The sequence below is a fragment of the Rana temporaria genome, chromosome 9 (assembly GCF_905171775.1).
Source record: "Rana temporaria chromosome 9, aRanTem1.1, whole genome shotgun sequence".
Lineage (NCBI taxonomy): Eukaryota > Metazoa > Chordata > Amphibia > Anura > Ranidae > Rana > Rana temporaria.
In genome coordinates, this window is record NC_053497.1 from 127,453,399 (window position 1) to 127,474,939 (window position 21,541).

The window sequence follows — 21,541 nt, forward strand, 5'->3', positions numbered from 1 at the left end:
TATTTTACCCCCACTCCCCCAAGGGGTTAACCACTTGATAAACTGACTCCATTCTGCTTTTGCCTGGCCTGCTTCTGTCTGTTAGGGCCCTTTCACACTTGGACGACTTTTCATGTAACTTTGGACATCAGAGTTGCATGACAAGTCGTACCCCATGATTCCCAATGTCTTCCACTTCCAGTCGCACTGACTTCAAAGTAGTCCCTGTAATACTTTGGTCCAACTTGGATACAAGTTAATGTCCACAGACCTCAAGTTTACACAGACATTCCCTAAAATCGCGGCAAAACCACGTGACTTTCAAGTCACGGCAGTGTGAAAGGGCCCTAAGGCTACAGAGCAACAGGCTGAGATCATTCTTTCCCTGTCTGAGATCACTCCACCTGAAAGTAGTGCATGGTTTCTTCTCGTACCGGGTACAGGAACTTAGAGAGCTCTTTCAGCACTTGGCACCCCGCTGCCACTCTGCAAGGTGCGGTGGTGCTAAGGTCTGCCCTGATGATGTATTGGCCCTGATCAGGGCATACTTTAACAGCAGTTTGATAGTAGCTGCTCTGGTCACACTGCACCCCTCTCTTCCCATTCAGCTGTGATGCCTAGCACTCCTGTCCCCTCCACCCCCCTTGCCCTGATCCTGGGTGGAGTATAGAGTAGGGTGACCAGACATCCCCGGTTTCAGGGGACAGTCCCCAGATTGAAGATTTTTTTTTTTTCTATTATCTGTTCCCCCTTTCTGATAATCATGAGCTGGTCGGAGTGGAGGGAATATTTCTACAGTTTCCGCCGCATGCCCATTCAGCTCCACTCGCATGTTCTTCTGCCTTGGCTCAAGTCCTGGCCAGCTGCCAGCCTGCTTATCTCCTTGCCTTCCCGGCGGAGAGATCTTCCTCCGCTCCCCAGCCAGTAGTAGCACGGGGGCCCGGAGGGTAAGAGCCCATTCACACCTAGGCGTTTTGTCGCCTGTAGTGTGACGCCCGCTGCCGCCCCGACACGCCAGAGGGATGATGTAACATTGCCCTCTATGGAGATGGTTCACATCTCCACGCCTGCCCCCTGCCGCCTGTCGCCTGAAAAAAAGTTCCGGACCTTTTTTTCAGGCGTCTTTCGGTGTTCAGCATAGGAGATGTGAACCATCTCCATAGAGGGGGTGAAGGCTGCATTCACAATCGCTGCGTTTTGTCGCCACGAATCGCGGTACAAAACGCCGCTATTTGTCGCCGCAATTCGCGGGACAAAACGCCGCGATTTAGTACGCCGAGGTGTGAATGCAGTCCAGGACTTGACAGGCTGTGAGGCGGGCGGCAGCGACGACGGGCAGAGAGTCATTACTAATAAAAAAAAAATATCTCCGGATTTCATTTTAAAAATATGGTCACCTTAGTATAGCTTTCAATTAATTACTTCCTGTCCAATTACTTACTTTGTTGGGATCACCATTTATTGATTTTGAGTAGTCCACAGAGAAATTAAATTATTTAGTACACTTCTTCTTTTATATAATGTAAACAATATGGTAAATTAATCCTCAAAATGGAGGAAAAGGGAACATTCTTACCCTATCAGTGAGAACACAGCTGTTATTTTTCAGGCGCAGCTGCATGTAACATTCAGTATCTTAATGCTTAGGTGCATAAAATATAATTAAACGGAAAGATTTTCTTTTTTTTTTGTATAATCAAATTTATTATTTTCAACAGAAGAAAAAGACACATACATGTTCAACGGAAAGTAGTCAATAGGCAGAACTAGCGACCACGCAGGGTCTCATAGGCTTCAAGACCCCAAGGGGATCCGTTAGAAAGATTTTCTTTTAGACATGTAGATGGAAATGTAAAGAGATATAAACAAATTAAATACACCCTTTAGTTTCCCATGTCAGGCCCCATACACACCATAGAATCTATCCGCAGATAAATCCCATCAAATGGGTTTCTGCGGATAGATTCTATGGTGTGTACACTCCGTCGGATATTTATCCGCGGATAAATCTCCCCTGGGATGGATTTCCAGCAGATGGATATTTGCTGACATGCTCAACAAATCCATCTGCTGGAATCCATCCCAACGGATGGATCCGCTCGTCTGTACAGACTCACCGGATCCATCCGTCCAAAGGGATTCCCCGCACGCGTCGTAATGATTTGACGCATGCGTGGAATTCCTTATATGACAGCGTCGCGCCCGTCACGCCATCGCATAGAAATCTGCTGAAATCCTCGAGAGGATTTATCCGCGGATACGGTCCGCTGGACCGTATCCGCGGATAAATCCTCTCGTGTGTATGGGGCCTCAGTTGTACTCGATACCACTCCAGGGGGACTTGTGGCTCTCCTTTAGCAGTCATGGATGTCCAACCATAGGAGGTTCACCCTCCCCCAAAATGGCATTATCTTTATGATTAAGCCACAGATGGGGTAAAATGTATCAGAAGATACAAACTTCTGCATCAGAGGATAGGAAAATTGGCTTCTCTATGGTCTCCTGGCTCATTGTGACAGCATTCCGGTCCTTTGATGCAGGAAACTCCTGCATCAGAGGAGGGGAAACTTGGTTTCTCTATGGTTTTCTGGCTCCTGGGGACAGCATTTCAGTTGGCTACGCTGCATCCAGGGTACCATTGGTGGCCATCTTGGGTCAGCAGAGTCTTTTCAAGTCCTGGCTCCCCAGGTTTTGGCAAGCAATTGCGAGTGGGTAGTGTAGGGACAAGTACCCCGTCGGTCAAGGACAGCACTAGCGGCAGGGAAATGTTCCAGATGAGGAGGGAAAATGTAGGGTTTGCAACTTCTCTGGACTTTTTCTGGCCTCATTCTGACTCCTAACATGTGGCAGATCGGGTGAAACCTGCTTCTCTACATGCTCTACATTCAGGATCTGTGAATGTTAAAGGGTGGGCTGTCTTCCCATTGGATTTGTTGTAAACGGTCTTGCTTTACAAGTTTTTTACATTTCACTTGGACTGTGTGTGTTATTGCAACCACACCACGCTGCACCCACCTATACCTAGCGGCAGTCAGCAGGATATGTCCCTTGCAGCAGAGCGGAAGGAGGATTGGGCTCCAGCATGGCTCCACTAGGTCTTAACCCAAATACTGAAGTTTAATGGTTCCTACACTCTCTTGCAGAGTGGGAGGAGAGACTGAAAGGTGGCGCTCGCTTATACCCGGCTGGTGGCGAAGCTGGCTAATAATGCCTCAGAGGATGACACCCCCCTATGCGGTGATGGTGCTGCCAGAAGAGGAGTGGGCTACTCTAGAACAGATTGTGTCACACTTGGAGGGTCTGTTTGGGGAGAAGATACCTCTTCTGGAGCTGAGGTAAAGTTTCTTCCTAAGGAAACAGCAGAAGAACAAGCACCTGAAGAAAGTCCACAATCATGCCGTTTCTAAGGGGCTTGTGCCGTGACTGGTGGCTCCCATGCACATAAGTGGGAGTGACATAACTCGACTTCGGCCAGTCACAGAGTCGTAGGCCACGGCCCTGGAAGTAAGAGGGGCGAAGATGGATGCGGCCACCAGCGGGGACATTGCAGGCTTCATTTGCAGGTAATTGCAACATAATGGGTTAGTATGCGACGAATACTAGCCCAATAAACTTTTACTTTGCAGGGGAAAAAAAGAGGAAGTAAAACCCTAATGGGTTTACTTCCTCTTTAGTTCCTCTTTAAGAGATTAATTCATATCTGGCCTAGTCCAGAGAGACTGGCAAGAATAAGTTAGTGATTCTAACGGCGCAAGGTTTTTTACCTTCATGCATTCTATTCCTCATGCAAAAACCCATGCAGCAGCCCCCAAGCCCCCCCAATACCTACCTGAGCCCCATCGTGATCCAGTGATGTGCACAAGAGCCTTGGCTCTTTCGGGATCCTCCCTCCGCATTGTCAATCACAGCAATTAAGCCAATGAGGAGAGAGAGTGGGCAGGGCCAAGCCGCGGCTCTGTGCATGAATGAACACTCAGAGAATCAGCTTGGGACTGAGCCTATTTAGGTGCCCCCATTGCAAGCTGCTTGCTCTTGGGGTAAGCGGCAGGAGGGATGGGCCAGGAGCGCCAGAAAGATGACCCACAGGACAGACAAGTCAAAGTACCAGCAAGTCAGAGGACATGGTCGCACTAAGCCCAGTGTTAGTCCTTTAGACAACGGGCAAGAAGTCCAATGACTAATTGACACCAAGTCAGAGGTCATCATCGTGGACTATGATTTCTATGTGCAGAGATTTGGAGCCCAGAAACAGCTGAACCCTTGGTGGCAATCCCTCAGAGCAGCTAATAATCTACCTATCCTGGTCGAACGCATCACCTGGGTAAAGATTCTAATCAAAGACCAAAGCGGAAAGGGGTAGTGGTGCCCCATGGCCCAGGCAACATAGCAGTGCCTGGGATGTTTTAAAATACCTGGATGTACCCCACCTGTTGGCGAAAAACAAACACAGGTACAAGGCTGTGGCTTGCAGGTGTGGCTCAGACTTCTTCAGGCCTACGAGGTCCAGCGCAAGGGCAACCAAGAAACAACCGGAGCAAGTAGGAGTGGTTGGTATACCCCCAAGCCCAATTTACTCCTGGCACCCCTGTAAGAGGTGGTCTGCTCACTCCCTGTTGGGGCCCACCAGAAATTACAGGGAGCAACTGTGACACCAGGGGAGTTGCTGATGAGCTATACTCTATCCAAGATCCATTGGGGAAGAGTCTTAGTGCAAATAGTCAACCTGGGAACAACACCAATCTCGCTACTCAGGCACGCAACTTTGGCTGACCTGTATGCGGTGTCTTGCCACTTGATCTTCGAGGCTCAACCAGGGCTGGAAGCGATATGTGCCCTTCTACATGCAGTCATGGCATCCTGGGACAAGTCCCAATACAGGTCACTACTGGACATTCCCTGGAAAGACTTTTCCCTACCCCAACAGATACTGCTTAATCAGCTGCTGGAAAACCACCTGCTGTGTTGGCCTCCATTCCAGAGGATTACGGGTTTCTTTAAAGCCATCAACCACCTCATGCATGCATTGCCCATCCAGGAGCAATACCGACACATTTCTCCAGCTTTGTGACAAGAGGTCAAGGAGTTACTCTACAACATGTTAGGCCTCGTACACACGACTGAGTTTCTCAGCAAAAACCAGCAAGAAACTTGCTGGGAGATATTTTTTTGCAGAGGAAACCGGTCGTGTGTACATTTTCGTCGAGGAAACTGTCGAGAAACTCGACGAGCCAAAAAGAGAGCATGTTCTCTATTTCCTTGACGGGAATGGAGAAAATTGGCTTGTCGAGTTCCTCGACAGCCTAACAAGGAACTAGACGAGGAAAACTATGTGTTTCGCCTGTCTAGTTTCTCGGTCGTGTGTACGAGGCCTTAGAGTGGAGTGATCCAAGAGAGCTACAATCAATGAGAAATCCCTAATGGCCCTTGGACAAGCCAAGTTATTTATGCCCTTCAACCTCAGTTATGCCCCCAGCACCTTCCAGCGCCTAATGGAAAGTCGTCTTAGAGACTTCAGTTTTGTTAGTTAACTCGATGATATCACCTTCTTCTCCAAAACATTAAAAGAACACATAAAACATATGTGTTTGGTAAAGAATATCAGAGGAAGTAACCTGGAGGCTAACACCATAATGGGGGGGGGGGGCAACTTTTTCATCTATCGCTAGGATTTGGTCACAGAGGGGCCCAATCCCTTAAAGAAGCAACTACACTGACATATGCTGAGGCCTTGGAGGCCTCAGCATATGTCTTTGACTTTGACTTTGCCCAAAAATGTACGGTTAAATAAAGCTTTTTTGAAAAAAATATATATATTTTGTAGGGGTGCAGCTGTTTGTACTTAGACTCTTTAGTTTACCTATATATATCTTATTGTATTGTGAGTTATATGCACCTTTGATACGAGGTACACCATGACACTGTATTTTTGGTGTGCAGTCGTGTTGGAACAGGAAGGGGCCATCCCCAAACTATTCCTACAAAGTTGGGAGCATGAAATTATGAAAAATGTCTTTGTATGCCTTAAAAGTTTCCTGCACTGGAACTAAGGGGCCCAACCCCTGAAAAACAACCCCACACCATAATCCCTCCTCCACCAAATGATTTGGACCAGTGCACTAAGCAAGGTCCATAAAGACATGGGTGAGCGAGTTTGGGGTGGAGAAACTTGACTGGCCTGCACAGAGTCCTGACCTCATCCCGATAAAACACATTTGGGAGGAATTAGAGTGGAGACTGCGAGCCAGAAATTGAGAATGCCAATCAGCACTGTTCGAACTCTAATCAAGAAGTGGAAAATGAGGGGTTCTATTGAAACCAAACCACAGTCAGGTAGACCAATTAAAATTTCAGCCACAAGTCAGTATGCAAAGAAAAACCCACAGATAACTTCAGGTAAAATACAGGACACAATAAGGAGGCACTTGAAGAGAGATGGGCAGCATGGTCGAGTCGCCAGAAGAAAGCCATTACTGTATCATGCCACAAAGTATCCCACTTACAATCAGTGGCGTCTCCAGCTTTCATATTTAGGGGGGGCACATGGGGGGACAGGGACAAAAGTAGGGGGGCCAACTATAAAATGCAATTTTATATATATATATATATATATATATATATATATATATATATATATATATATATATATATATCCTGGGGCCCTTTACTACGATCCCACTATGGGCCCTTTCACATGTTCTGCAGTGAGCTCCCTTCCTACTATACTGGGGCCCCCCAGGGTGGCAGAAAACAAGATATATATGTCACCAGCACACCAAGAAAATGTAAGGGTCCAAAGCAGTAGGAGAACTATCAGGGTTGCAAAGGTTGTCTTGCCACCGGGCCCTGGTGTTCTGCCACAGTGGGGATCCCCAGCTGTCCTGTCCCTGCTATTTACAGCGCTGGTCTGGCGTCTGTCTCCTTGGCAGCGGTGGCAGTCTATTAGGACCTAGTGCTGGTGACATTATGGGTGCATGCAGGGGAAGGCTGGCACTATTGGTTATAGAGAGCCGAGCCCCCAGCTGGTCACCTAGCAGCAGTAATGCTGTATAACCTTCTCTGTTGACATGCTGATCGGCATGTGATCCAGGTGATGCTCCCAGTCAGATCTAATAAACACAGTATTTATTAGCATCAAGAGTACAACCACATAAATATAATCAATCGTATGATCAGCAGCCATGTGGGCTCTATGCCTGTAGGCTTTGAGTGTGGGCTTTGATCAATAAAATCACTGATATTTATGACTAGGATTTGACTAAGAGCATCACCTGGATTGCATCCCGATCAGCATGTCAGAGAAGGGTCCACTGCTGCTAAGCAACCTGCAGGGAGCTCAACTGTCTACAACCAATATAGATGGGCTCGGGTGTGTTTGAAATCCCACATGCCCAATCACGCCAGGAAGCCGACACTCCACAGTGCTAATCAATGTATGGGCTGCCTAAGAGCTAAGACCAGCCATAGACAGTTTAAATCTCAGCTGGTTCAGCAGAAACTGGCTGAGATTTGTACCATTAATGAGCAGATTCTCTTATAATTATCACTAGTGGTTGCTGTATAGTCACTGGTGATAATCACTGTTTGTCGGGAGAATATAATTGCTGGGCAGGAGGGATATTCCCCTGTCACCACTGTCTGTTGATGGGGGGAATCGTGCAAGTTTCTTTCCTGCAATCTGTGGATGCAGGAAAGAAATTTGCACTGTATATTATCTGCCTAACTGAAAGTGAAAGTAAATTGTGAATGTTTTGAAAGAACAGGAAAGGGGGAGGGAGACAGATGGGGGGGGGGAGAGAAGGGATGGAGATAATGTAGTTCAGTGATTACAGTGTACTGCAGTCTGCAGTGCACACACTTAAACACGGCACAGGCTAGAATATCTGGTTGTGTGAGCGCTCGCATTATGCAGTGTCGGCGAGCACAGGGAGGGGGAGGAATCCCCCGCAGAGCTGACTGGGGACGCTCTCCCTCTCGGGGAGCAAAATACAAAAATTGTAAAAAAAAAATGGGGGGGGGCACATGGTGGGGCACAGCATGATGTTGGGGGGGTCAGGGCCCCCTCTGCCCCCCCCTAGGGACGCCTCTGCTTACAATACGCCAAACAGCACAGAGACAAGCCTCAAACCTTCTGGCACAAAGTCATTTGGAGTGATGAGACCAAAATTGAGCTTTTTGGCCACAGCCATAAACAGTACATTTAGAGAGGAGACAACAAGGCATAATGCCGCGTACACACAACCTTCTTCGGGTTGTAAAAAAATGACATTTTTATTGGTCTACAAAAAACAACGTTTTTTTCAACCCGATCGTTAAAACGGCCTTGCCTACGCATGATCGTGAAAAAAAAATGCTCTAGCAAAGCGCGGTGACGTACAACACCCACAACGGCACTATAAAGGGGAAGTTCCATTCGGATGGCGCCACCCTTTGGGCTGCTTTTGCTGATTTCGTGTTAGTAAAAGACGATTCGCGCTTTTCAGTCTGTTACAGCGTGATGAATGTGCTTACTCCATTACGAACACTAGTTTTACCAGAACGAGCGCTCCCGTCTCAAAACTTGCTTCTGAGCATGTGCGTTTTTTTCACGTCGTTAAAGCCCACACACAACAATTTTTTACGACGTTAAAAACGACAACGTTAAAAACTAGAAAAATTAGAGCATGCTCGAAATTTTTAATGCCCATTTTTTACATCGTGAAAAATGCTCTTGAGCCCACACACGATCGTTTTTAATGACATAAAAAAAATACGTCATTTTTTACAACCCGAAAAAGGTTGTGTGTACGCGGCATAAGATGCGCAAACTGTTGGCGCTATATAAAACCTGTGTAATAATAATAATTCCTACTGTGAAACACGGAGTTGGATCGCTGATGTTTTGGGGATGTGTGAGCTACAAAAGCACAGGAAATTTGGTCAAAATTGATGGCAAGATGAATGCAGTATGTTATCAAAAAATACTGGAGGAACATTTGCATTCATCAGCCAGGAAGCTGCACATGGGACGTACTTGGACATTCTAACATGACAATGAACCAAAACACAAGGCCAAGTCGACCCGTCATTGGCTACAGCAGAATAAAGTGAAGGTTCTGGAGTGGCCATCTCGTCTCCTGACCTCAATATCATTGAGCCACTCTGTGGAGATCTGAAACGTGCAGTTCATGCAAGACAGCCAAAGAATTTACAGGATCAGGAGGCCTTTTGCCAAGAGGAATGGGCAGCTGGTTCACACTGGGCGGCACGACTTCGGGGGCAACTCGGCAAGGCGTCCTGAAGACGACTTCAGAGGCGACTTGCAAAATTACTTCTGTATAGAAGTCAATGCAAGTCGCCCTGAGTCGCCCCCGAAGTCGTACAAGAACCTTTTTCGAAGTCGGAGCGACTTGCGTCGCTCCTATTAGAACGGTTCTATTGAATACAATGGGACGCGACTTGTCAGGCGGCTGAGTCGCCCCAGTGTGAACCGGCTCTTACCATCTGAGAAGATAAAGAGCCTCGTCCACAAATACCACAAAAGACTTCAAGCTATCATTGATGTTCAAGGGGGCAATACACGGTATTAAGAACTGGGGTATGTAAACTTTTGATCAGAGTCATTTGGGTAGTTTCTGTTGCCATTATGAAGAAAGTTTTGTGTTATCATTCATATTCTCTGAAAAATGGTCAAGAAATCATAAATTATATAAACTTATGAGCACAATTGTGATTTTATATATACAGGTATATATATATATATATATATAGTGACATCATACATTGCCACATTACCGCTAAACTCTCTAAAAGATGTGAGACTGTGAGACATTGAAGTGCTCTTTGTTAAAAGTGTGCTTCTTTTTAAGCATGTTTTAATGAACTGGTTTCTGAAAATAAGTAAGGATAATCCCTAATAAATACTGACCTACTTTATTGACTTTCAGGTGAGGTGATAATCAATGTGGTGGTTTGCTCTGAGACTGGAGATCAGAGCTCTGCCTTCTGCAGATTTTCTGCTGGGAAAACTGACAATAAATCTGGATACCTCACTTATGAGCTTTTTTTTTTTTTTTTACTTTAAATTTTTATTATTTTTGACAAAATACATTCCAATATAGATGAACAAAATTAATTGGTATTGTTTTGTATTGCATAGAACAGATAATAAAAAAAATTGAGGAATGAATAACCAGAAGTAGTAATAAATGTAAGGTACAATATCTTTTACTTTTTGCTATAATAAATATCCCACATTTGTTTTAAAAAAAAAAGAAAAAAAATGTCCTCAGTTTATGCCAAAAAAAAAAGCGCACTAAGCGTATTACTGTATAAATGTCAGTGGCAGGGAAAGGGTTAACATCAGTGGCGATCAAGGGGTTAACTGTGTTCTCTCATGTGTGTTCTAATTGTAGAGGGGATGGGAGTGACTAAAGGAAGAAAGAGATTGGTGTTCATACATTGTATGAACACACGATCAGTCTCCTCTCCCCTTAGAGAATTGGGATCTGTGTGTTTACACACACAGACCCCGGTTCTCGCTCTGTCACAAGCAGACACGGGTGCCCGGCTGTCATCGCACTCGCATCGGCTCCGTGTACACGCTGTGGGCCCCCCGAGTGGCCAAAAGGCGAAGCAACGTAAGGTAACGTCGTTCTGCCCAGCCGCGCCATTCTACCGCAGTAAAACTGCGGCTGCTGGTCAGCAAGCGGTTAAAATAACAAATATGTTATACTTGCCTCCTCTGTGTAATGGTTTTGCACAGAGCAGCCCCAATACTCTTCTTATCGGGTTTCCCCACTGCTGAGTGCCCCCCATAGCAAGCCGCTTGGTATGGGGGTACTCGTTCATGCTTGCTCCCCAGCCCCACTTTGTGTGTCTATTCACACACAGAGAGCGGTTTGGCCCCACCTCCTGCTTCGCCCTCACTGGCTGTGATTCACAGCAGTGGAAGCCAGTGCTTTTTTTAAAATAACAAGCATGTTATACTTACCTCCACTGTGCGGCTCGTTTTGCAGCCTTGGAAGCTTTCTTGGCTCCCCCCCCCCCCCCCCCCTGCAAGAGCTTTCCACCTTCATGCGAGCAAGCTCGCATGGTGGAAAGCTCTTGCGGGCTCACTCCTGTGATACAGTGGCGGCCATAGCTGCCGACTGTATCACTTGGCCCTGCCCCCCGATGCGCCGCATCATTGCATGTAATTGACAGCAGCGCTAGCCAATGGCTGCGCTGCTTTCAATCCATCCAGTATAGCCAATCAACGGCCAGGCTGCGAACCGAGGAGGATGACGGGGACGAGCGTGGGACTTTCGAGGGGTCAGGTTAGTAAAATGGGGGTTCAGGGGGGGTGGTACTGTCGGATGCATAGGATGCATTAAGGTGAAAAAACATTTACCTTTACAACCCCTTTAAAATGAGGCTTGTAAATATCTTTTTAGAGCTATCTTAAGGTCGGTCACTTTACATCTCTGATACAGGGCTACTGCAGTAGGTAAAAAAGGTAAGGCAATGAATTCTTTTGTGTTCTGAAACACCGTTTCTTGACACACCCAAATTGGCAATTTTAGCACGTCTGGCGTCATCCAATATAATATTAGATGGCTTTAGATCTCTGAAAAGAAAAGAAGTGGATGGTGAGCTATGCATATGTAGCGCCTGGCTACTTTTATAGCAGGTGCTATTGTAAATTTCGAAAGCGGGGTCAGAGAGTTAATTGACTCTGACCAGGTTTATTTGGCTAAATTTAAGGCCTCTGTTCCAGCCCTCGCTGTACTGGGCACCTATGCTGCTGTCTGGGGTCTTCAGTCACCCCCAGACGGTAGGTGGCGGCAGTAGAATCAGGGTCGTGTGTATACTTCTCCTCGGCAGCCAATCAGGAGGGTTGATTGCCTCGCTGTACATGCTGGGGAGGGGTATTTAAGAGGCAGACGCCTTTGGTCGTGGTCGTCGCCGCCCTGCGCCTTCCACATGGGCAGTCGTCCCACCACCCCAGTGTGTGACCCTCCTGGCCGGGGTGTGTGTGTTGCTGTGTTCCTGGCTCCGGGACCACGTTTGTCCGGAGCATTAATCTACCTCGTGGGCTCAGTAAGCAGATTGAGTCTACAAATTTACAAGTGGTCCTGTGCTGTCCGTCCAAAGTGGAGGAAGCCGGTCGATGTAGAACCTGTCTGGGGGACACCGAGCACAAGGCTGGTGTCGCAGGAGAGGCCTATCTGCTCATCGAAGTACACTTCATACCTGAGAGGTTGGACGATGGTCGCCTGTGAGTACCTGATGCAACTGAAGCTGTTTGAAGGAGATCCAGGTGCTGAATCCTGCTGAGAAGGATTTTGGACCGAGATTGTCTCCACCTTTAGGAGGGTCTGTGGCAGAGACTTTAACCTGAAGTTTCCGAGTGACACTCTGGCTGCTAGGCTGGTGAGAGAGGCCTATCTGAGCAGGGCCGGCCTTTGCGGTGTGCGGGTTGTGCGACCGCACAGAGCACCATGACAACAGGGGCGCCGTGCGGCCGTTCAGCTCGCAGTCAGTTTACTGTAAATAAAGTGTGCGGGAGGCCGCCGTCCGGGTCACTGCTCAGCACACACCCCGGCGCTGCAGAGGGGGGGGAGGCGCCGGCGCGCCCGAAGTGTCTGACAAGACACTCACACTGGTCCCCTTGGCTGGCACGCCCTACCTTCCTCCCTCCTCCTCCTCTCCTCTGCGTCTTGTCTCAGGTCAGGTGGTACTGTCCTGGGTAGCATGGTGCCGTTGCGCGCATGCGTAATGCATGCAGTTCAAATTCTAACGGCGGGACCAGAACAGGACGGGACTGACAGACTGCCGCCGTACACAGTGCGCTGAAGAAAAGTAACGGTCAGGCCGCCCATCGCCTCCACCTTATCTAGCAGGCTGACAGGTGTCATCCCTCCTCCCACCTCACCTGTACTCCAATGAGGAGGGCGGGCACCAGATGTGAGCCAGTTTACAAAAAAAAAAACGTAAAAAAAAAAAATGGATATATATGGTTATATAGCAAAACAAACATAAAATTATAATTTTTTGTCAAAATTGGTCTTTTGTTGGAAAAAAAAAGGAAAAAAATAAAACACAGAGGTGATCAAAAACCACCCCGCAGTTGTCAGCTTAAAGTGGTTGTAAACTCGTTTTTATAAGTTTTACCTACAGGTAAGCCTATAATAAGGATTACCTGTAGGTATAAAGAATATCTCCTAAACCTGTATGGTTTAGGAGATATTTCCCCCGCAATGTGCCACTGATTGCAGCGGCACATGCGCAGCGGGGATCCTCGGCTAAAGGACCGGCAGCCGCCAGACCTTGCCGAATTTAAATCTCCCACGCGCATGCGCGGAAGTGACGTCATCGGCGCTCCAGCCAATCACAGTGCTGGAGCGGCGATACCTGGAAGACACGCCGAGTCAAGATGATATCTCGCTCGGCGTGGACCAGGTGAGTTCCCTACACCTCGTTTTGAGGTAAGTATTTTATAACGAGCTAATATGCGGTGCATACTAGCTCTTTATGGCTTTTACTTTTCAGGTGAACAAAAAAAAATTTTTTTTTGCAGGTTTACAACCGCTTTAAGTTATGCAGTGCACATATACAAAATGGCCTGTCATGAAGGGGGGGGGAGGTAAATCACTGATTAACCACGTGACCTCTGGAAGATTTACCCCCCCTTCATGACAGGCCATTTTTTGCGATGTGCACTGCGTAACTTAAGCTGACAACCGCACGGTCATGCGACGCTGTACACAAATAACATTTGTATTTTTTTTTCTCGTGGTATTTGATCACCTCTGCGTTATTTTATTTTTTCCTTGTTTTTTTTATATTTTTTTTAACAAAAGACCAAATTTGAAAAAAAAAAATACATTTTACTTTCTGCTATATAACTTATCCAATTTTTTTTTTATGTTTTCTTCATAAATTTAGGCCAGGTGTCTCCAAATTTTCTAGACAAAGGGCCGGTTTTCTGTGCTTCAGGCTTCAGGAGGGCCATTTGGAGTACAAAAGGTCCTGATGTCAGTGGGGAAAAAACAATGCTCCATCTTTGGTGTCAATGGGAGAAATTGTGCCCCATAATTGGTGTCATTAAGAGATATTGTGCCAGATTCTCAAAGAGATACGACGGTGTATCTCCTGATACACCGTCGTATCTCAGAGTTAGGCCGGTCGTATCTATGCGACTGATTCATAGAATCAGTTATGCATAGATATGCCTAAGATCCGACAGGTGTAACTGTGTTACACCGTCGGATCTTAACTGCAATTTAAAAATGGCCGCTGGGGGCGTTCTCACTGATTTACGGCGAGGATATGTAAATCAGCGAGATACGCCAATTCACGGACGTACGCGGGCCCAACGCAGTCACTTTACGTCGTTTACGTAAGCGTTTTCCCGGCGTATACTTACCCCTGCTTCTATGAGGCGCAGCCAATGTTAAGTATGGCCGTCGTTCCTGCGTAAAAAAAAATTTTTTACGTCGATTCTCCAAAGAGCTGGATGCAAGTTACGCTCACGCCGAAACCAATGACGTCCTAGCGACGTCATTGGGAGCAATGCACGCCGGGAAAATTCGCGGACGGCGCATGCGCATTTAAATCCGCGCGGGGACGCACCTGATTTAAATACTACACTCCCCCTAGCCGCGGAATTTGAATTCCGCCGGGGGATTTACGATCCGTCGCCGCAAGTTTTGAGGTAAGTGTTTTGTGAATTACCTACTTGCCTCAAAAACTTGCGGTGGCGGATCTTAAATCACATAGGTTACGCAGATCTAAAGATCCGCTAACCTATGTGAATCTGGCCCATTGTGTCCCATCATTGATGTTAATGGGAGTAATGGTTGCCCTATAATCGATGTTAGGAGAAATTGTCTGTTTGTTTATTAAAACAATTGTTTGTTACAAATATTTTTGTCCTCCTTGTGTATGTTTAGGTGAGGAGGGGGTGAAGATGGGGGGGCGCCACAGGATTAGCTCGCACAGGGCGCCTGAACACCTAAGGCCGGCCCTGTATCTGGGTGCACTATACCCACTCTGGCTAGAGTGGTAAAGAAGTTTATCATTGGAAGCAGGACTATTTCCGCACCAATTAACCCTGAATCTGCCATTTTCATTTCTTCTATGCTTTCAACTACTCCTATTTCTATCGTTTTTACCCGGCTGGGTAATAAAAGCACAAAAAAGACAAGGACATTGACTTTATTACAGCTCTCATCCAGTACCCTAGATGGCGAGAAGACAGAGGTAACGTGCCACCCAAATCAAACCAGCAGCTCCTTCGGGGGTAGTGCTACACATATCAAGTTTACTAAAGATGAAAAAAAAAAAAAAATTGTATACAGTATATATGACATAATATTTATGAGCTGGTAACAGTTTCTTTTAAATTTGCCTTCAGTAGGATCGAGTTCTCAACTCCGCCCACCTGCTATATTCCTTATGAGAAACTCTAACTCCTCTTACTGATTTTTTTTTTAATAATAGATTGTGGCATGAGCCCTGAGCCTTCTGCAGCAGATGGAATGAGACATCATAGAAGGCTAAATAACTAGTACTTGCTCCCGATTCACCAAAAATTTAAAGAACCTAACACCATTCCAGGGTTATTCCTCATTTTATTTACCCATAACTAAAAATAATTTAGGTGCAGTGACCCATTATATACTCCATTGTTAATCAGTAAATGCAATCATTACATGTGCATGATATTCTTAGAATGCAGGATCTCCAGGCCGCATAGTACTATATGTCCGCAGTGAAATTTCTGATGGAGAAAGACATTTATTAGCATTCAAAACCATCACAGACTAATTAATTCTACAGTTGAACAGACTTCTTCCTATAGATCATATGTGTATGGATGGATGGGACTGAGTTGGAAGGGCCTGGCTTTGTCACTGCCTGTCCTCGGTGGTCAGCCACCCGAAACTCTAGTGTGACCCAGTCATTGGACTTACCGTAAGGTGTCCTCAGAAAATGGAGCTGAATGCTTGATCAATTTTCGGGAGATCCCCTCCACTCAGATATTCCATGACAAGAACAAGTTGGTCCTGTGTGAAAAAAGAGGTAAAGTTTCATGACATTTCTATTACATCTGATTCCCAAAAATGGCACCATTTACAGAACCATTTTAAGGGGTCAGGATCAGTAGGGGAGTGCAATACAGGAAAGAGATAAAGAAATAGGAAGTTATTACCTTTGATTGGAATGAGTCATACAGATGGGTAATAAACAAGTTGTTTCTGACTTCTTCCAGGCGACCTTCTATAAGGGAAATGCTGGAATAAGGGTTATTTTTCTTTTCAATTATCTTCGCCGCCAGTATCTTGCTAGTGGAGGGATGAGAGGCCAACATCACCTTACCGAAGGCCCCCTGTCCAAGTATCTTATGGAAGGTGAAGCCTTTTTCCATGGCTAGTCTGTATGACTTGTCCCATATGACATTGGTTTTGAGGGCCCACTGTAGGTAACTGGTCCTTCATGACACCAGGTGGTATGGGGACAACTGAACGTGACTGATCCTCCATGGCACCAGCATTTGGCAGCACTGCAGATGATCGATCCAACATGGCACCAGCGTTTGGCAGCATTGCAGGTGACCAATCCTTCATGGCACCAGCGCTTTGCAGCATTCGATCTTCAGTGCTCTTCATGGCACTGGTATTGGATCCCACTGTGCAAGACCGATCTTTTCTGGCACCTGTCTTGGTGACCACTGTGGGTTATCGCCCCTTCATGACTGGGACTGGTATAAATGACTTATGATTTTTGATGGTGTTAGTGTTGGAGGGTAACACTGTGCGCGATTGGTCCATTGTGGCAACAGTGTGGAGGAGCACTGTGCGTGATTGGCTCTTTACGGCACTGGTATTGGGGACCACTGTACAAGACCGATCTTTCCTGGCACCTGGCTTGGTGACCACTGTGGGTGATCGGCCCTTCTTAACTGGGACTGGTATAAATGACTCATGGTTTTTTATGGTGTCAGTGTTGGAGGATAACACTGTTTGCGATCGTTCCTTTGTGGCAGCAGTGTTGGAGAGCACTATGCATGATTGGCTCTTCATGGCACTGGTATTGGGGACCACAGTGCAAGACCGATCTTTCATGGCACCCGTCTTGGTATCCACTGTGGGTGATCGGCCCTTCATGACTGGGACTGGTATAAATGACTTATGGTTTTTGATGGTATCAGTGTTTGAGGGTAACACTGTCCACTATCTATCCTTCCTAGCAATGGTGCTGAGGAGCAGTGTATGTGATTGGCTCTTTATGGCACTGGTGTTGGGAACCACTGTGCATGACCAGACCTTCTTGGCACTGTTGGATGGGACTGGTGAAGATGGCCTATGGTTTGTGGTGGTGTCAGTGGTGTAAGGTATCCATGTGGCTGAAGCCTCGTACACACGACCGAGGAACTCGATGGGCGAAACACATCGTTTTCCTCGTCGAGTTCCTTGTTAGGCTGTCGAGGAACTCGACAAGGCAAGTTTCTCCATTCCCGTAGAGGAAAAAGAAGACATGCTCTCTTTTTGGCTCGACGGGATCCTCAACAGTTTCCTCGTCGAAAAATGTACACACGACTGGTTTCCTCGGCAAAAAAAAAATCCCAGCAAGTTTCTTGCTGGTTTTTGCAGAGAAACTCAGTCGTGTGTACGAGGCCTGACTTATTCTTCAAGGCAACAGTGTTGAGAACTGTGCGTGATCGGTGCCATGAAAGACCAGTGTTGCTGAACACTGGGCATGACCAGTCCCTACTTGGCACTGTTGGATGAGACAGGTTAAGCTGGCCTATGGTTTGTGGTGGTGTCAGTGGTGTCAGGTATCACAGTGTGTGACTGGTCCTTCATGGCACTGGTGTTGGGGACTACTGTGCATGGCCAGTCCTTCTTGGCACTGTTGGATGGGACTGGTGTAGATGGCCTATGGTTTGTGGTGGTGTCAGTGGTGTAGGGTATCCATGCGGCTGACTTATCCTTTAAGGCAACAGTGTTGAGAACTGTGCGTGATTGGTGCAATGAAGGACTAGTGTTGCTGAACACTGGGCATGGCCAGTCCTTCTTGGCACTGTTGGATAGGACCGGTATAGATGGCCTATGGTTTGTGGTGGTATAAGTGGTGTAGGCTGTATAAAGGCTGACTTATTCACAGCAACAGTGTTGAAAACTGTGCGTAACTGGTGCATGACCGATCTTTCATCACACCAGTATTTTTGACCACTGCGCATGACCAGTCCTTCTTGGCACTGTTGGGTAATACTGTGGGAGATGGCCTATGGTTCATGGTGGTGTCAATGGTGTCCAGTATCACAGGATGCCCCTCCTAAACATCACAAAGCAGGGAGAGCATGTATGGATTTTTTAATCAAATAAAGGGCACTTAAAGAAGTAACCAACATTTTTTTTATTTTTAATTGCAGAACCCTGATGTCTAGGCAGGGTTGCTCCTGAATTTACCTGCCAAGTATCATTGCCTTGGCCAATTATGAGGGATCAATTTATTTCACCCTAAGTCTGGAATTGTTGCACTTCTCTCTTCTGTCACTAGATGGCCAGGTATCTGGTGACATTACAGTGAGGAAAATAAGTATTTGAACACCCTGCTTTTTTGCAAGTTCTCCCACTTGGAAATCATGGAGGGGTCTGAAATTGTCATCGTAGGTGCATGTCCACTGTGAGAGACATAATCAAAAATTTTTTTCCAGAAATCACAATTTATGATTTTTTAACTATTTATTTGTATGATACAGCTGCAAATAAGTATTTGAACACCTGTCTATCAGCTAGAATTCTGACCCTCAAAGACCTGTTAGTCTGCCTTTAAAATGTCCACCTCCACTCCATTTATTATCCTAAATTAGATGCACCTGTTTGAGGTCATTAGCTGCATAAAGACACCTGTCCACCCCATACAATCAGTAAGAATCCAACTACTAACATGGCCAAGACCAAAGAGTCCAAAGACACTAGAGACAAAATTGTACACCTCCACAAGGCTGGAAAGGGCTACGGGGAAATTGCCAAGCAGCTTGGTGAAAAAAGGTCCACTGGAGCAATCATTAGAAAATGGAAGAAGCTAAACATGACTGTCAATCTCCCTCGGACTGGGGCTCCATGCAAAATCTCACCTCGTGGGGTCTCAATGATCCTAAGAAAGGTGAGAAATCAGCCCAGGACTACACGGGAGGAGCTGGTCAATGACCTGAAAAGAGCTGGGACCACCGTTTCCAAGGTTACTGTTGGTAATACACTAAGACGTCATGGTTTGAAATCATGCATGGCACGGAAGGTTCCCCTGCTTAAACCAGCACATGTCAAGGCCCGTCTTAAGTTTGCCAATGACCATTTGGATGATCCAGAGGAGTCATGGGAGAAAGTCATGTGGTCAGATGAGACCAAAATAGAACTTTTTGGTCATAATTCCACTAACCGTGTTTGGAGGAAGAAGAATGATGAGTACCATCCCAAGAACACCATCCCTACTGTGAAGCATGGGGGTGGTAGCATCATGCTTTGGGGATGTTTTTCTGCACATGGGACAGGGCGACTGCACTGTATTAAGGAGAGGATGACCGGGGCCATGTATTGCGAGATTTTGGGCACCAACCTCCTTCCCTCAGTTAGAGCTTTGAAGATGGGTCGAGGCTGGGTCTTCCAACATGACAATGACCCAAAGCACACAGCCAGGATAACCAAGGAGTGGCTCTGTAAGAAGCATATCAAGGTTCTGGCGTGGCCTAGCCAGTCTCCAGACCTAAACCCAATAGAGAATCTTTGGAGGGAGCTCAAACTCCGTGTTTCTCAGCGACAGCCCAGAAACCTGACTGATCTAGAGAAGATCTGTGTGGAGGAGTGGGCCAAAATCCCTCCTCCAGTGTGTGCAAACCTGGTGAAAAACTACAAGAAACGTTTGACCTCTGTAATTGCAAACAAAGGCTACTGTACCAAATATTAACATTGATTTTCTCAGGTGTTCAAATACTTATTTGCAGCTGTATCATACAAATAAATAGTTAAAAAAATCATACATTGTGATTTCTGGATTTTTTTTTTTTGATTATGTCTCTCACAGTGGACATGCACCTACGATAATAATTTCAGACCCCTCCATGATTTCCAAGTGGGAGAACTTGCAAAATAGCAGGGTGTTCAAATACTTATTTTCCTCACTGTAGATAAGACAAGGGCATTGCAAGGAATAGATGGGGTAACTCAGTCAATGGGCGGGGATTTTCTTGGGTCCCTTGGTCTGCTTAGAGAGTCTATTAATTTGGGTGAGGTCAGGTGATCATGGGTTCTGTGCCACCTGGACGGCTGTCTGAGTGGACGTGTGTTGTGCTGCCCAGGCTGCTAGGCCGGAGTTTGGGCCTATCCCGGGCACATCTGGCTGCAAGGCTGTCTGAGGGTTTATCCAGAAACAAGAGAGCAGAGTAGGGTTGGGATTGCGACTTGCAGTCCAACCAAAAGTGACGGTTCTGCCGGCTGGGAAACCTGTCGTGGTCGAAGGTAGAGGGGAAGCTGTCGCCACTAAGGGACCAACCACCTTGTTACCAGGGACCACAGTGAGTAGCTGAAGCATGTACCGGAGCAGTATTCTCACCAACTGAGGATGGTGAAGAATCGGGAAACTTCAGCAGGTGCCAAGCGAGGGACCCAGCAGGGAAGAGGGGGGTAAGGCTTGAGGAAGATACTTGGTTAGAAGCTTAGAAGAGCTCAGGGATTCAGTGGCAGTGAATCAGCAAGTCTAGTGAGAGAGACTGGGAGCTCACTGGGCTGAGAGTCTACAAGTAGTGACTGTATAAAAGTAAAGGAGTTTGTTACAACTTGTGTTAGGATCGGTTCTAAGACTGTTGCCATAGGAGACAGCGCTTCTACACATGCAGATGTGGTGTCTTGCTGGATGCCTTTCTGTAACAGCTCTAGGGAACGGGAGTGAACCACAACTGTGGTAGCAAGGATTTCAATGCTCTTCTTTATGTGAGAATTCAGTATTAGGCCCCAGGCGTCACTCCACACAAACAGGAGTTTGGGGGTTCTCTACATCATCTCTCTCTCACAACAATATAGGTGTTGAGCTACTGAGCTTGGACGCATTACAACATGCGACCATAGCTTAGCGTTTAAAATTATAGTCTGCACTAAAAGATACGAATGCACCACTGTATGCAAGTGATTATCAGTATTACATAGCGTCGTGCATTAGGCCACTAAGGGAGAAGGTATGAAATACGTCAACCCCTAGCATAGGAAAGTTTAGGCAAACATGTTCCGCAACTTAGAGCATAGGCCCATAAACAGGTAGTACTTATGTCAAGCTCGTAGTAAATAGGCGTTGTAGAGACAACTAATAATTGCATCTAGGAGGCAATATAGTTCAGGTAATAATAGTTGCATATGAGAGGCAAATATAGCTAAGGTAATTTGGAAGTAAATGTCCCTTTAAGATAGTCCTTAGAAATTAGCCATAGGCACAACAGTATATCCCAAATAGTATGTTGATGGGCAAAAGGCCTAATAAATAACAGCAATTGTATTAGATGGAACATAAGCAGCATATCTTCCTATGGCACTACAAGTGACACAAT